Below are 15,338 nucleotides of genomic sequence, written 5' to 3' on the forward strand. Positions count from 1 at the left end.
ATGATTGATATTAATAAGATTGATCAAATTTTCATTTAGTTTTAATACTATTTTCAACAAAAAAAAATAAAATATTATACGGATTATCTTAATAATAATACCTCTTTATTGCAAATAATATAAAATGGAGATAATATATATTTCATTAAAATTGTATACGGAGTATGCTTATTGTGGAATTTAATTTATTGTTTAGGGCTTTCATTCAGTTTGGGTATTTTAATTCCTAGGGCTTATGGCTTAAATTAAATTAGGAGTTTTGCTTATTTCCACGGCCGGGCGCGCCTCCGGGCGCCAGCCTTTTTGGCCAGGCGGCTTTCTTGGGCCACTAACTGGACTACGATTGGGCTCCAATTCTTTGGGCCAATCTGGGTTTCCTTTTCAGGTCTTGAATACTCGGTCCAAATGCCCCGGTATCACCTATACTGAGCCCTTAATCACCGGTTCAATGGCTCTAACCGGCCCTGGGCTATAAAAACTAGTCGTGCTTCTCCAATGCTCGTGATTGCTCCATAATATCTCGGGAAAATGCTCCAAAAGTGCAAATCCCTACAAAAGTCAACCAAATCTACGAAAACACTAGAAAACACCAATTAGTAATAAAAGTGGCTCTAAAGAGCCAAAAACACTACTAATTACGACCAAGGGACGGGGGTAAAATACTATATAAAATAGACACATCAAACTCCCCCAAGCCAAACCTTTGCTTGTCCCTAAGCAAAGATCTCATCAATGAATCAATAAATATGCTTTACCCCAAAAAGTAAAAATCAAGCACAAACAATTCAGGGTAAATCAAATAAACATACTTCAAAATCAACCAATCAAATCCATCCAATTACCTTTCCTCCCTAACAATTGTCAAATAGAGCAAACCACAAGAGAATATAGAATTCAAGACTAGTGCTCACACACTCAACTCTCATTTATGTGGCGAGTAAAAGATGTACTCGATCGCTCTCCAACCAACCTCTTTATGTGAACAATGCCCTCCCAACTCACACTCTCGTGTGTATAAAAACAATCTACGCTCAACCTACTAGTCGACTCAAAATATGTCAAATCATAACTTGCATTGATAAACAACACTTTCACATTCATACAACTCTATGCACAAAGGTCGGAAGGTCTTTAAAGCTTGTAATGTAAGGCTAGGGTAAAGGGTAGGAATCATTTGGGAACAAGTGAGAGAAAAACTATGCTTAAAGGAGCCAAATCCTAGTAAAACCCATGATCAAAACAAATAATGATCAACATCTCCTTTATAACCAACTCTAACATCCACCAAATATACTCGAATCATAATAAACAATCCCAACACTTACAATTTCACTCATAAGATATAATAATGAAGAAGTAGAGTGAATAAACAAACTTTATTTTCAAACTTGAATTTTTCATTGAAGCTCAATTTTTTTTTTCTCTTTTTATCAACCTCCAACTAGAACATTTAAACATTGAACATTTTTTTTCTCTTTATTCTTTTTTTTTTCTTTTGAAGTTCACTTATTTTTTTCTTGAACTTCTCTTTTTTTCATAACTTCATGCTTTATTTTTTCAAGAAAATATAACTCTTAAACTCATCAAAAATAAACATGATAAAAAACAAAACAACTTCTCAAATCCAACCCAAATTGTGCAAATAATAAGCACACTACAAACTCCCTCACCTCACTCACTAATAGCTCCCCCAAGCCAAGCTTGGGACTAGTAACCAATGGGGAAAAATAGGCTTGTAATGTGGTTAATAAACAATAAAAAGTCAAGGCAACAACATGGGTAGCAAGAAGGGAACAAATGTATCTACAATCATCTGGAGGCTACCTAAAAGAATGAACGCCTTCGTCCTCCTCAATGTGCATAATAATGAATCATATAAACATTACTTATAGTTGCAAACCAATACTCAAATTCATTGACATACCAGGAACTAACACACATTCCTAACCAAATTAACTAGTCAAGCACTATATTCACAAGTAGTTGGACAAGATTGGCGCATGTTAAGGTTTCAAGGCAATCAAACATCAAATTATGATCGACTAATTCACAATTCTTATCATCATATACCAAGAAACAGAACAAATATTTTCAAGTATGGGGCACAGGGAAGCATGATTTACAATTCATTGGAACGTATTTTTGGATTTTTTTATTCTTCAACTTTTTTTTGTATTTTTTTTTTCTATATAAGAAAGCAATAAAACTATCCTAGAAAGCAATAAATCTAACCTAAGAAAACACACCAAAAATAAGAGAAAAGAGAAAAAGAAAGATACCAAATCAAAAATCTCCCCCAAGTCGGAATCAGACAATGTCCTCATTGGCTCCGGAACTAGCCCATCATAGCTAGTCCTGATCATCCTCATCCATGGAGCCGAACCCTGCACCTCCACTGCCACCTGCACCACCTGCACTAGAAGAGCTACCACCAAAATAATCAGCTTGAAAAGTCCCCCCCGCCGGTCCCCCGAAAGGAATGTCCTGGTCATACCCATGGAAGGCAGAATAATCAGTGTAAATACCATGGGCAGTGGGATCCCTATTGTATCCCTGGGGTGGAGGCTGAAACCAGTCAGGGTAAATAGCATCGTCGGGAATGTTTCCCCGACGAGCATAGTCATCGTACCTAGGGTGGAGAGCTCTACCCTGATTCCTCTCCAGGTACCCTAACCTCTGGTCTATGGAGCCTACCATCTTCCTAAGGTCAGTGTGGGAATGCTCGATACGGCCTAAAGCCTGACCTATACTCTGAAGGTCCCAAACTGGGTCAGAGTCAACATGGGGGACGGAGTGAGACATGCGAGGTGGAGAAAACGCCACCTTGGGCTGAGGCTGGGGTGGTGGAACTGGTGGTGGTACTGGTGGTGCTTGCCCCCTAGCGTTGGCAACTAAAAGGTCATATGTGTAGGATGGTTGCCCTGGGGGAAAGGCGGTCAAGTCAAGACTAGGTAAGGGAAAGATTGGCAAAGGCTGCTCGGTCTCAGTCCTAATACACCAGTGGGGTGTCTGCTCAGTATCCGGTCGTACCCACCCCAACTCCTCAAAATACCTAGCAGTCATGTAGGTATCTGGTCCACTGTTGGTCAGTTAGTGGGGTCCATCCTCAACAAAACCGGCCTTTTTCACTGTTATTCTAGTGATAAGGCCTACTATACGAATTGGGGTGCGAGATTGGGTACTGGCTGTGGCATGTCTGCTCAAATGGTGAATAATGTACCTACCTATGTTCAATTTCCCAAACCCAGACACATAGCGACCTATAACAGCTAGCTCGTTAGTTTGGGCATTTTGGGGCTCGTTCCTACCTAAAAAACATAAACCCGCAAATCTTTTCCAGATTTTTGGGACAGGGTGATGAATAGGTTTGGTACTAGCATGTTGGGGGTCGAGAGTAGGCAAACCAGTCAGAGCATGATAAATGTCACCCATTTTGTAATCAACATGCCATTGGAATGGTAATTCAGAATTCAATTCAAACAATTTACAAAATTCCACAAATGTTAAACTAATATTTTTATTGTTCAACCTAAAAATTAAATTCGGTCCATTTCTACTATTTACAACTTTTAAAGAAGACAAGAATTCACAAGTTGATTCACGGTATGTAGGATAGTGCATATCAACAAATTTTCTCATGCCTATGTCATTCAAAAATTGTTTCACAAAATCATACAAACCATACGATTCTAAAGTAGGGCGGTGTAACCACCGTGAAGGAATTACCTCGCGCCCGACTAGGTTTTCTAGCCGCTCCTTTTGCTCCTGGCTAGTGTAGACACCCATTTGTGTCTCCCCAAAACCAAACCCAGTGATGAGTGCCTTTCACGTCGAATCATAATCGAATGAAACGAAAGTGTGGAAAGGTCTAGTGTTGCGGAAAGTTTTATTTCTTTTCTCTTCTCTTCTCTCTGTTTTTGAAAACTTTATTTTAAAGAAAACAGCCAATCCATTTTGGTTGGTCCATGATATGGGTCCATTAGTAGTTTAGTTGGATGGGGCTTACAAAGACCTTTCCAACGATATATTATAAGCCCAATTTCGATGAATATTGAGGAATTTATGGCCAATTTACTAAACTGGGCCCGGTTTGAGTTTTAAGTACGGCCCAATGATCTAGGGGAGGGCCTAATATGATTTATCTTCCTAATGTAATTAGGAAAGGTTTTGGTCTTCTAAGAACATTCTAGAAGGTCTTATCATTCTTAATTCAATTAGGGTTCTTTAGAGTGTTAATTAGATCAAATAGCATTTTCGACTGAAATTATATTATTTTATCTTCCAGTACGATAAAATTATCATATTTTCGAAAACGTGTTAAAAGTCGGTTTGGCGTCCAACCCCAGGCCTTGGCGCCTGGAACCAGGATTGGCGCTAGACGCCAGCCATTGGCGCCTGGCGCAAGCCACTAGTCTTGGCGCCAATGAGCCAGGGCTGGCGCTAAGTTGTTTTTGCGATCTTCAGGCTCTGTTTTGATAAATTATCTTTTTTGGCCGATTTTCTTTATAAATATCGTATCAAAAACTCCGTTTTTATTCATCTACAATCAAAAATCTCCAATATTCACCAATTCTCCTTATTCTTAAGTCTTCATCATTCACCAATCACCAATTATCTCCAATAACCAATTATCAATTTTCTTCATCTACAATCTACAATCAATCTATCACCAACATTCTCCAATTCTCTTTATTCATCATCTTTCTTTCATCAATTCTCAATAACATTAATCTTTTAGCATTCTTTCTTTCTTGCTTTTTCATACAAAATTCCGCATTCATTAGATCTTGATACACCTAGCCATATTCGAAGTTGCCTTCGCCCTAGACGTGAAAGGTTTTAATTTCTGAGGGTTTGGTCCCAAATTTCTCTTTCAATTATTTAATTTAATTGTTTTGATTATTATTTTCCTTGAAGTTACTAACGTGTGTATTTTGTTATTAAAAAGAGGTATGAGGCATCCAAGTAAGTATTTTATTGATTTTATGATGTAGACATCATGCTTAGATTGTTATTATTATTTCTAGTATCATGTCTAGGGTGTTTTTAATGTCAAGTATGATTAAAAGTATGATGCTTCCTATATTCTTTCTAACATTTATGATTATTATTATTAATTATCATGATTATTTATTATGTTGCTTGATATGCATATTATTTTATATTGTTATTTCTTGATCACCTTTTATTGCAGGTTAAAGGGAATTGGTATTTGCAATCACGCTTGATAAGATAATTAATAATCTTGTTTAGGGTTAATGTGATTATAATTCAAGTGATCGCCAATAATAGATTTGTTTGTGCATTAAAATTCAACCAACATAGATTAAACAGGTTTAGGGTTAATCCTATTGATTGTATGTTAATCAGAAAGCGCACATGAATACGATCAGAATAAAGTAGAGGCCTATTATTAGGGCAGGTTCAATCTCTTTTAGGTTGGATTTGTACCATCATCCCCGAACCCTTATTTGGTTCATGACCTTATGGAGTTGGCGATCTCTTGGATCATTAAGGGGTGTAACCTTCACCTCGTGAACGGTTTACAAGTTCCTTAAAAACTTGTTGGCGACTCTTTTGCTCTCTCTTCTTCCCTTTTGGACGCCACCGTACTTTAGTGTATGATCACAGTGGGGTTCAAGCTAGTGGGATTTTAAAGGCTTGAAACTATTCCCTACAGCTAGCAATACGGATCGTCGGCCAGTACGGGATGTGCAAAGCCGGGTCATACTCCTCCCTCGAGCTAGAACTCCTACCGAAAATAGACCGAGCCCTCTTTGAAGCCATGGTAAAAATGGGTATGAAAATTATTTGAATGGAATTCGAAATTTTTTATATAGAAATGTAGAGGATGAAGAAGGGATTAAAAATCTGTAAAAAGTTTTGAATTTTGTTGAGGAATGAAGGAGAAAACTTAGAGAGAAGTTAGAGAAAATTTGAGTTTTAGAGAGAATAAGTTATGGAGGAAAGAAGAAATGAAGAAAGAAAGAAAAAGAAAGAAGAAGAAATACGCAGACGCCCCTCGTGCCCGGTCGGGCGGTCTGTTGCCCGGTCGGGCGATCTCGATATTTTATTCGTGTAGTTCTCGCGCCCAGTCGGGCGCCATTCGCCCGATCGGGCGGTCTAATGCCTCGTATTTCTTTCGCCCGATCGGATGGAATAATTTTCGTCTTTTCTCGCGCCCGGTCGGGCGAGATTTGCCCGATCGGGCGGACGAATATGTCTGTATACAACGAGTTTTGCGCTCGATCGGGCGCCCATCGCCCGGTTTGGCAAAAACACTCGATTTTTAGACCTAGCTCTCGCGCCCGGTCGGACCCGAGGCTAATTGACGAAATCTCTACTTTCTTCTTTTCTTCAAATTTTGACGAAATCCTTTCTTTCGAACCTGTATAAACACTCATAAAACCCATTAAATTCCCTCATCTCTCCTCTCATAAGAAAAAGAAAAAGAAAATAGTCTAAAAAAATTAAAATACGGGTTGCCTCCCGCAAAGCGCTTGTTTATCTAGGTCCCGCACGACCTTCTTACCAACTACAATAACTAGGACCCTTGGCCTAACGCTTGATCAGGCGGTTTCTCACCCGGTCTAGAGGTGTTTTGGCTGCGACGAGGCTTCCTGACATGCCCTATGGGACGCCAATTCACTTTGTCTGGTGGATCCTCCTTGACTTGGATTGGGAGTTCTTCAATTCTAAGCACCAAAGATCCTTCTTTGATCGAGGGTTGCTTCATATTGTCATTGCATTTAACACTTGCAACTCGATCTGGCGGAACACTTACCGTAGGCTCAAATTGCACAACTTTCTTGATTGATTCCACCTTTTCGTCCTCAAAACCAAGACCGACAGTGTAGAGGGCTCTTTCTATTGCATCAACATCCTTCTGCCATTTGTCTATCTCATCTGAAAGGGATGAAACACAAGATACCGCCTCCAAGGGATCTTTTTCAAGAGCTTGGGGCTTGTTAGAATAATTCTGAACCACATTAACAGTAAAGCACTTCTCCTCTGTCATAGGGCGTTTAGGGGTATTATTAAGATTAAAAACAATTTTATCGTCCCTTACTGATAATGTTAATTTACCACTTCTCACAACTATAATTGCTCATGCAGTGTTAAGGAATGGTCTACCCAAAATAATCGGGGTTTGCATATCCTCAGCCATATCAAGAACAACAAAATCAACGGGTATATAAAATTTACCTACTCTAACGGGGACATCCTCTTAAACACCTAAGGGGTATTTGAAAGAACGGTCGGCCATTTGTAGAGTAATATTAGTAGCTTTTAATTTACCCATATTCAATTTGGAACACACAGATAATGGCATAACACTAACGCTAGCACCCAAATCACACAATGCATTATCAATCATTAGATTGCCAATATGACAAGGGATAGAGAAGCTACCCGGATCTTTTAATTTAGGTGGAGATTTATTTTGAAGTACGACACTACACTCTGCAGTGAAAGCTACCATCTCTACCTCACTAATAGACCTTTTTCTTGTCAATATTTCTTTCATAAATTTTGCATATGAAGGAATTTGTGTGATTAATTCAGTGAAGGGAACTGTTACCTTCAAATCTTTTACCATCTCTAGGAACTTACCAAACTGCTTATCCAAGTTTGTCTTCAAGTGGCAATTGGGGAATGGAAGTTTGATAACTGGCTTTGGAGCATTATTGCTCTTATATGGAGTGGACACCTTCTCTGGAATCGTTTCTTGCAATGTAAAGTTAGATATATTAGTACTATGCTTTAGCCCTACAGGGCTATTAGCTACATTGTCAGGTTTAATGGAATCAAGATTAGCATTATTTAATAAAACAGGTTCATCAACTCTAGGCATAGGGGGCCCTTCATAGTTTGAACCACTCCTTAGAGTAATTGCATAGGCTTGATCCGTAGGCCTGGTCGGCTGTGCCGGTAGAGCTCCCTGTTGGCGGGCTTGTAGAGTAGCGGAAAGTTGCGCAATTTGATTATCTACAATTTTATTATGTGCTAGAATTGAATCAATTTGCGCATCTCTACTCTCCATGTGCTTCTTCATATTAACTAGAATCGCTCTAATTTCTACCAAAGAGGGGTCGGAAAATGAGGAGGGTTGTTGTGGTTGGTTCTTCTGACCAGCATTGGGATGGTAATATTTCTGCTGCTGTTGCTGTGGCGCCTATGGTTCTTGTGGTGGTGGATTTTGAACATTAGTACTCCGGTAGGAAAGGTACGGATGATTCCGATACCCAGGATTGTAGGTGTTGGAGTATGGTTTATTCTGCCTATAAGCTTGAAAGGCATTAATTTGCTCCACGGAACTCATGCAATCTTGTTCCCAATGACCTATAATACCACAATTTTCACAGAAAGCCTCATTAGCATTATTATTAATTGCAGAAACATTAGCTACATTAGCAGTGCTAAGATTATCTAATTTTTGGCAGATAGAGGTCAATTGAGCTTGCAAAAAGGATACAGAGTTAACACTATGCTTCCCCTTGTTAGCAAATCCTCTAGGATTCCCATATTGGGAATTATGTATCACCATATCTTCAATAGCCTGACCTGCATAATCAACATTAAGATTCATAAATCTCCCACTAGCTGTAGAATCTAAAATTATTCTAGAAGAATTTCCAATGCCATTGTAAAAGGCTTGGATTAACTGCCATTGTGCTAAATTATGGTGGGGGCATTCTCTTTGTAGGTCCTTGAACCTCTCCCAAGCCTCATATAATGATTCATCGGCTTCTTGGGCAAAGTTCTGAATCGCACTCCGTAGTACGGATGTTCTCTCTGCAGGATAATACTTGATATAAAAATTCAAACCAAGAATTTCCCAGTCAGTTATTCCAAGTGTAGTTCTATTTAAGCCATTAAACCACAATTTAGCTTTTCTAGTTAAAGAGAAGGGAAAGAGAATCTCCCTGATTTGGTCTTGTGTGACCCTGACTTGCCTGATGGTATTACAATATTAACAACAGTCGGCAATGTGAAGATTTGGGTCTTCACCCTTAGCTCCATTGAATTGCTTCCTCTCTATCATCGTTATAAATTGGGGTTTAATCTCAAATTTTACCCCATCAAGAGCCGGAGTAGGGGTGAGATGTGGAAAATCTATAAGCTTTGGTTGTGAGTAATAACTAAGCTTCTTTGGAGTCGTCATCTCTGATTCTATATCTGATGATACCTCTGAATCGCTAGAACCAGGTGGAGGATCGCGGTGATTATTATTATCACCAGAGTCCGCCAGAATTTGCTTGTAGAAATTCTTCTGTCTATGAAAGGATCGTTTGATCTCAAGATCGAATTAGATGTACCCTAATCTGGAACACCTAGGCATAAAAAAAAAACTAAAAGAAAATATTAGATTTGCCTCAAAGAACTAACGTTCTCTGAGACAAAAAGAAAATAACCTAGACTACAAAAATAATCAAAAATAAAAATAAAACCGTGTCCCCGGCAACGACGTCAAATTTTGACAGGGTAGAGTCGTATCCCCAAATCAAAAGTAATTCCTAAATCCTCTAACTAATGTAGATAGAGAAGTAGGGTCGAATCCATAGAGAAACGAGTCTTTCTATTCCTAATTAACTAAAGTGATCTAAATTATAAAGTAACCAATATGTGAATTTGAGTGTGAAACTAAACTACGAGGATTAAGAATAAGGAGAAAATAATATATAAAAGGATCTAGACATAGGTTCACCAATAAATAATATTCCAGGGTAAAATATAATAATCAATCATCAATGCATACATTAATCAGATCATAAAGGGCTTTCGCTACGTATTATAATCACACAATTAATTTACCGGCATTAAATCTCATCTTTTGAATCTCGACTTAACCATTTATAAATTAACCTGCCTATTGAAATTAGACCTAAAAATTAATTCTCATCTGTCGAATCTCGAATCAATATTGTCAAACTCATGCATAAAAGATCAGGCCTAATCTAGTCACAGAGCATTAAATCAATCAATAGGAAATTAATCTAGCATTGACAATCAACAATAATAAATCACCCATTCATATTATTTATATATGGATCCCAACAAACCCTAGAAGTAGAACTACTCACACATAATAGAAACTAAATTAATCAAAGCAATAAAGCAGGACATGATCGAAGGAATAAAATAAAAAACTAAGATTAAGAGAAGAGAAATAGTTACCAAACAAATCTGGAATTAAGAGTAGATTAAGAACAAAGGTATAAGAGTGAGAAAATCTAAGAAAATAATTAAGAGAGTAAAGAGAAAAGTGAGAAGATCCTAAAATCGTTTTACGGAGAAGTATTTATACTTCGTACGAATCCTAAACTAAAACAAACTTAAACGTCGAATAATTAGCTCCTAACAATAACACGCGCCCGATCGGGCGAGGCACCGCCCGATCGGTGATGTGTCTATTTTATATAGTATTTTACCCCCGTCCCTTGGTCATAATTAATAGTGTTTTTGGCTTTTTCGAGCCACTTTTATTACTAATTGGTGTTTTCTAGTGTTTTCGTAGATTTGGTTGACTTTTGCAGGGATTTACACTTTTGGAGTATTTTCCCGAGATATGTTGGAGCAATCACGAGCATTAGAGAAGTACGACCAGACTTTATAGCCCAGGACCGGTTAGAGCCATTGAACCGGTGACTAAGGGCTCAGTATAGGTGATACCGGGGCATTTGGACCGAGTAATTAAGACCCAACGAGGAAACCCAGATTGGCCCGAAGAATTGGAGCCCAATCATAGTCCAATTAGTGGCCCAAGAGAGCCGCCCGGCCAAAAAGGCTTGCGCCCGGAGGTGCGCCCTGCCGGGCGGGAGAAGCTAAGGTCAGCGCCCGGTGACGCGCCCGACCGGGCGCGAGATTCAACCTGAAGAGCGAAAAGGCACGCCCGATCTGGCGGTGCCTCGCCCGATCGGGCGCGTGTAATTGTTAGGAGACGATTAGCGTCGTTTTAGTTTGTTTTAGTTTAGGATTTGTACGGAGTATAAATACTCCTCCGTAATACAATTTTAGGATCTCTCGCTCTTTTACTCTCTTTACTCTTTCTTTTCTCTCTTAATTGTTTTCCTAGATTCTCTCTCTCTTAAACCTTTGTTCTTAATCCATTCTTAATTCCAGATTCGTTTGGTAACTATTTCTCTTCTCTTAATCTTAGTTGTTTATTTTATTCCTTTAATTATGTCTTGATTTATTGCTTTTAGTAGTTCTATTTCTAGGGTTTATGGGGATCCATAAATAATATGAAGGGGTAATTTATTGTTGTTAATTATCAATGCTAGATTAATTTCCTATTGATTGATTTAATGCTCTATGACTAGATTATGCCTGATCTTTTATGCATGAGTTTGACAATATTGATTCGAGATTCGACAGATGAGAATTGATGTTTAGGTCTAGTTTCAATAGGAAGGTTAATTTATAAATGGTTAGGTCGAGATTCGAAAGATGAGATTTAATACTGGTAAATTAATTGTGTGAATATAATACGTAGCGAAAGCCCTTTATAATCTGATTAATATATGCATTGATGAATGATTATTACATTTTACCCTTGTATATTATTTATTGGTAAACCTATGCCCTAGATCCTTTTATATATTGTTTTCTCCCTACTCTCAATCTTCGTAGTTAGTTTCATATTCAATTTGTATATTGGTTACTTCATAATCTAGATTATATTAGTTAATTAGGAATGGAAAGACTTGTTTCCCTGTGGAGTTCGACCCTACTTCCCTATCTACTTTAGTTAGAGGACTTAGGTAATTACTTTTGATTTGGGGATACGACTTTACCCTATCAATCGGGCGCACCTTTTTGCTCCTCAGATACGTGTCTCGCGCCCGTCCGGGCGCCGACCTTTGCTTCTCTCGCCCGGCCGGGCGCGCCTCCGGGCGCCAGCCTTTTTGGCCGGGCGGCTCTCTTGGGCCACTATCTGGACTACGATTGGGCTCCAATTCTTCGGGACAATCTGGGTTTCCTCTTCGGGTCTTGAATACTCGGTCCAAATGCCCCGGTATCACCTATACCGATCCCTTAATCAGCGGTTCAATGGCTCTAACCGGCCTTGGGCTGTAAAAACTAGTCATGCTTCTCCAATGCTCGTGATTGCTTCATAATATCTCGGGAAAATGCTCCAAAAATGAAAATCCCTACAAAAGTCAACCAAATCTACGAAAACGCTAGAAAACACCAATTAGTAATAAAAGTGGCTCTAAAGAGCCAAAAACACTACTAATTACGACCAAGGGACGGGAGTAAAATACTATATAAAATAGACACATCATTGATTTTTTTTATTTTTTAATTTGATTTTCGCCAAATTTTAGGGTTCGTGTTATTTTGTTTGATTTTTGGTTAATTTGGTTTATGGGTGGCTTTTGTGGTGGCTGATTTGGGTTTTCGTGGGAAAGGGGTGTGAATCCGGGGTGGGCTGGAGTTTTCATGGTGGATGGTAGTAATTAGGGTGGACGGTGGTGGTGGGTAAAGGTGAATAGGGTTGGCAGTGGTGGTGGGTTGGTGAGGCTGGATACGGGGTAGGGGTGATTTTCTTTTTTTTTTGTTTTTTTTTTAATTTTAGCAACGATTTAGGCGGCCGCTAAATCCAATTTTGCGACCGCTGACTATACCAATCGCAATTATATTTATTTGCGACCATTTTCTAAACGGTCGTTGAAAATATTAAAAACGACCGCAAAAAAATTGCGACCGTCAAGCGGTCGTAATTTTTCTTTTTTGCAACCAAGTTAATAAAGACACCACGTTACGATCATTGACGGTCGCAATTATGTTTGGCGACCGTTTTTGCTATTTTCAAGGACTGTTAGAGGTAGTCGTAATTTGGCCGAATTTTAGTAGTGAAACTTTTGCGATCTAACAAGTAGTTCTCAACAAAATTTTAAAAAGCAAATAGTTCAAAAAACAACCTATCTTTAGGGTTTCTACATAAAATTTTCTTTTAAAAATAATGTTAAAAGAACTACCAAATAAAAGGTAAAATATTGTTTAACAAAAACAACAACCTATTAACAGGTAAAATATTGTAAAATATTTCCTTTAACGGATTTTTATCGTTCACCCACCTTAAAACACCCCCGAAACCACAACTTTCATCCCTTTAATCAACACAACTTGCTTGAAATTTCCTCCACCATGCCGAAACCACCCACCAAACTCAAAACCACCATCTCTAACTCCAAAAACCAACATCTTGAGTCACGAAATTACCCTCATATATAAACTCAAAATATCCTCCAATCATCCCAAAATTAACCTTAACACCTTGAAATTCAACACCTGTGGTGGCATGGGTGTTTAAGGTGGGTCATCGCCATAAAATTAGGTTAATGGTAGAAATTTGGCAAAAGCTAATATCTTACTATGTTTTTACCTTTTATTAGGTAGTTTCTTATAATATTTTTTTTAATTTGGTAGCTTCTCACAATTTTTAGGTTTTATTAGGAAATTTCAAACCAAAAAAAAAAAAAACCAAGTCATAAAGGTCTTCAAAAGAGAAAGTGTAACTAAAAAAAAAGGAGAAAAATAGCAAATGTAGCTTTTTAAAAAAAATAAAGGGAGTGTCAAATATGCCCTGATCGAGTATATAATAGTCTATTTTTATTAGTACTTATGAATAATCTTTATTTGCTCAAAATTATAGGACTCCCTCCATTTTAATTTGTTAGTCTCATATACAATTTGGGCGTTTTTTAAAAATCTACCCATATTGAAAGTATTCCACTTTTAATTTAGTTTTATTTTCTATTTTATACATATTAAATTATGATGGGTGTCATAAATGGCACCCATTTGATGAACATTTAGGTTTTTTTTCTTCCTCTTTTCATGAATTTCATGCTTAATAAATGCTTAGTTTTATGCTTTTGGTCTTAGTCTTACCTTTCCTCTTTTATTTTGTAGCTTTTGTGTATTTCTATGGTTTTTCTAGTCTTTTCTCCTTTATTTGCTCTATTTTCGGGGTTGTAGGTATTGTACGAGGTATAGGTATTGATATTGGTGATTTAATAAGGTGGAGGAAGCCTTTGGAGCAAGCTCATGGCAATAGGAAAGCTTAAGATGCAAGGAAGTTGATTCTCCAAGTTCTAGCTCTTGCGCTCTCAAGCCGTGCTCTCATGAATATGGGGTGTTGAACCCACAATCATGGTGTTTATGGACTGCCTACTTTAGTGTTCATCATCATCATAATCGTGCGACCTTAGCGAACGCACGAAGCCGCGAGAAGATCCGAAGAAACCCAAAAGAGCGCGGGCGCGCAGGCCTGATGCGGGAGTGCGCACTGTAGCTGCGCGGGCGTGCACTGTAGTTGCGTTGGCGCTCCTCTGCGGGTTCCGGCTTTGATCTTCTTCGTTTTGCGCCTCTTACTATTACCCTTTTGAACCCAATTTTTGCAAGCAAGTTTCATTCTATATTTAGATCATATTCTTAGCTTAGTTGAGAGCTTCTCTCTCTAGTTTTAGGGTTAGTTTAGGAGTAGATTTTAGAGAGAGAAAGTGAGGAATTTCAATGGTGATTGAGAGATTGAAGATTCAATGGTGACAATTGTGTTTGAGATCTTCTCTATTATCAATGAGCGTTCTTAACTCTATCTCATTCTATTGCTTTGTTTAATATTCAAGTTTGTTTGATTTGATTTTGATGTTTGATTGTTGATTAGTGTAATTGTTCTTCATATATTGTTGATTCTTGATTTCTTTAGTTGTTTGTTGATTTGATGAAGATGTAAGAGTAGTTGTTTGCTAGGAATTGGGTGAAACTTGTACGATTGATCGATTGTGCTTAATTTGAGAATTATGTTGATTAATTGTTGAGATTAAAGTGATTAATGGAAGTTTGCATGTGTGTAATTCGATTAGGCCTTAAGAATTATTCTAGATTGCTTTGTGAGTCTATATTGATACGGACCATTGATTTTTAGCTTACATTTGTCGATTGAGCTTGATTAGTGATGCTCCTAGTTAGAGTCTCTCATAGTTGGCGCTAGTTTGACCTCTAGGAGATAGTTTGTTGACTCTTTTGATTGAGCTTGCCATTAGTCTTCACAACCATTGACTTGCATGTATTTTCGAGTTGCTACAATTTTCATGATTACTTGTTGATCCCCGTTCCTAGTGCTTTATTTGTTTGATTTCTTTGTTTGTTAGTTGTTAGTGTTCTCCCTTTATCTTTGTCTTCGACCTAGCTTAGGCGCATAATTGAGAGCGCTTGAACATTACCGTTCCTTTGGGTTTGACCCTTGACTTGCCTCTATACTAGTATATAGGTTTGTTAAGTGTTTATAAATTTTGTTTGATCGAGGGAGGATTAGTTTCAACGAC

The sequence above is a fragment of the Chenopodium quinoa genome, unplaced genomic scaffold (assembly GCF_001683475.1).
Source record: "Chenopodium quinoa cultivar QQ74 unplaced genomic scaffold, ASM168347v1, whole genome shotgun sequence".
Classification (NCBI taxonomy): Eukaryota; Viridiplantae; Streptophyta; class Magnoliopsida; order Caryophyllales; family Amaranthaceae; genus Chenopodium; species Chenopodium quinoa.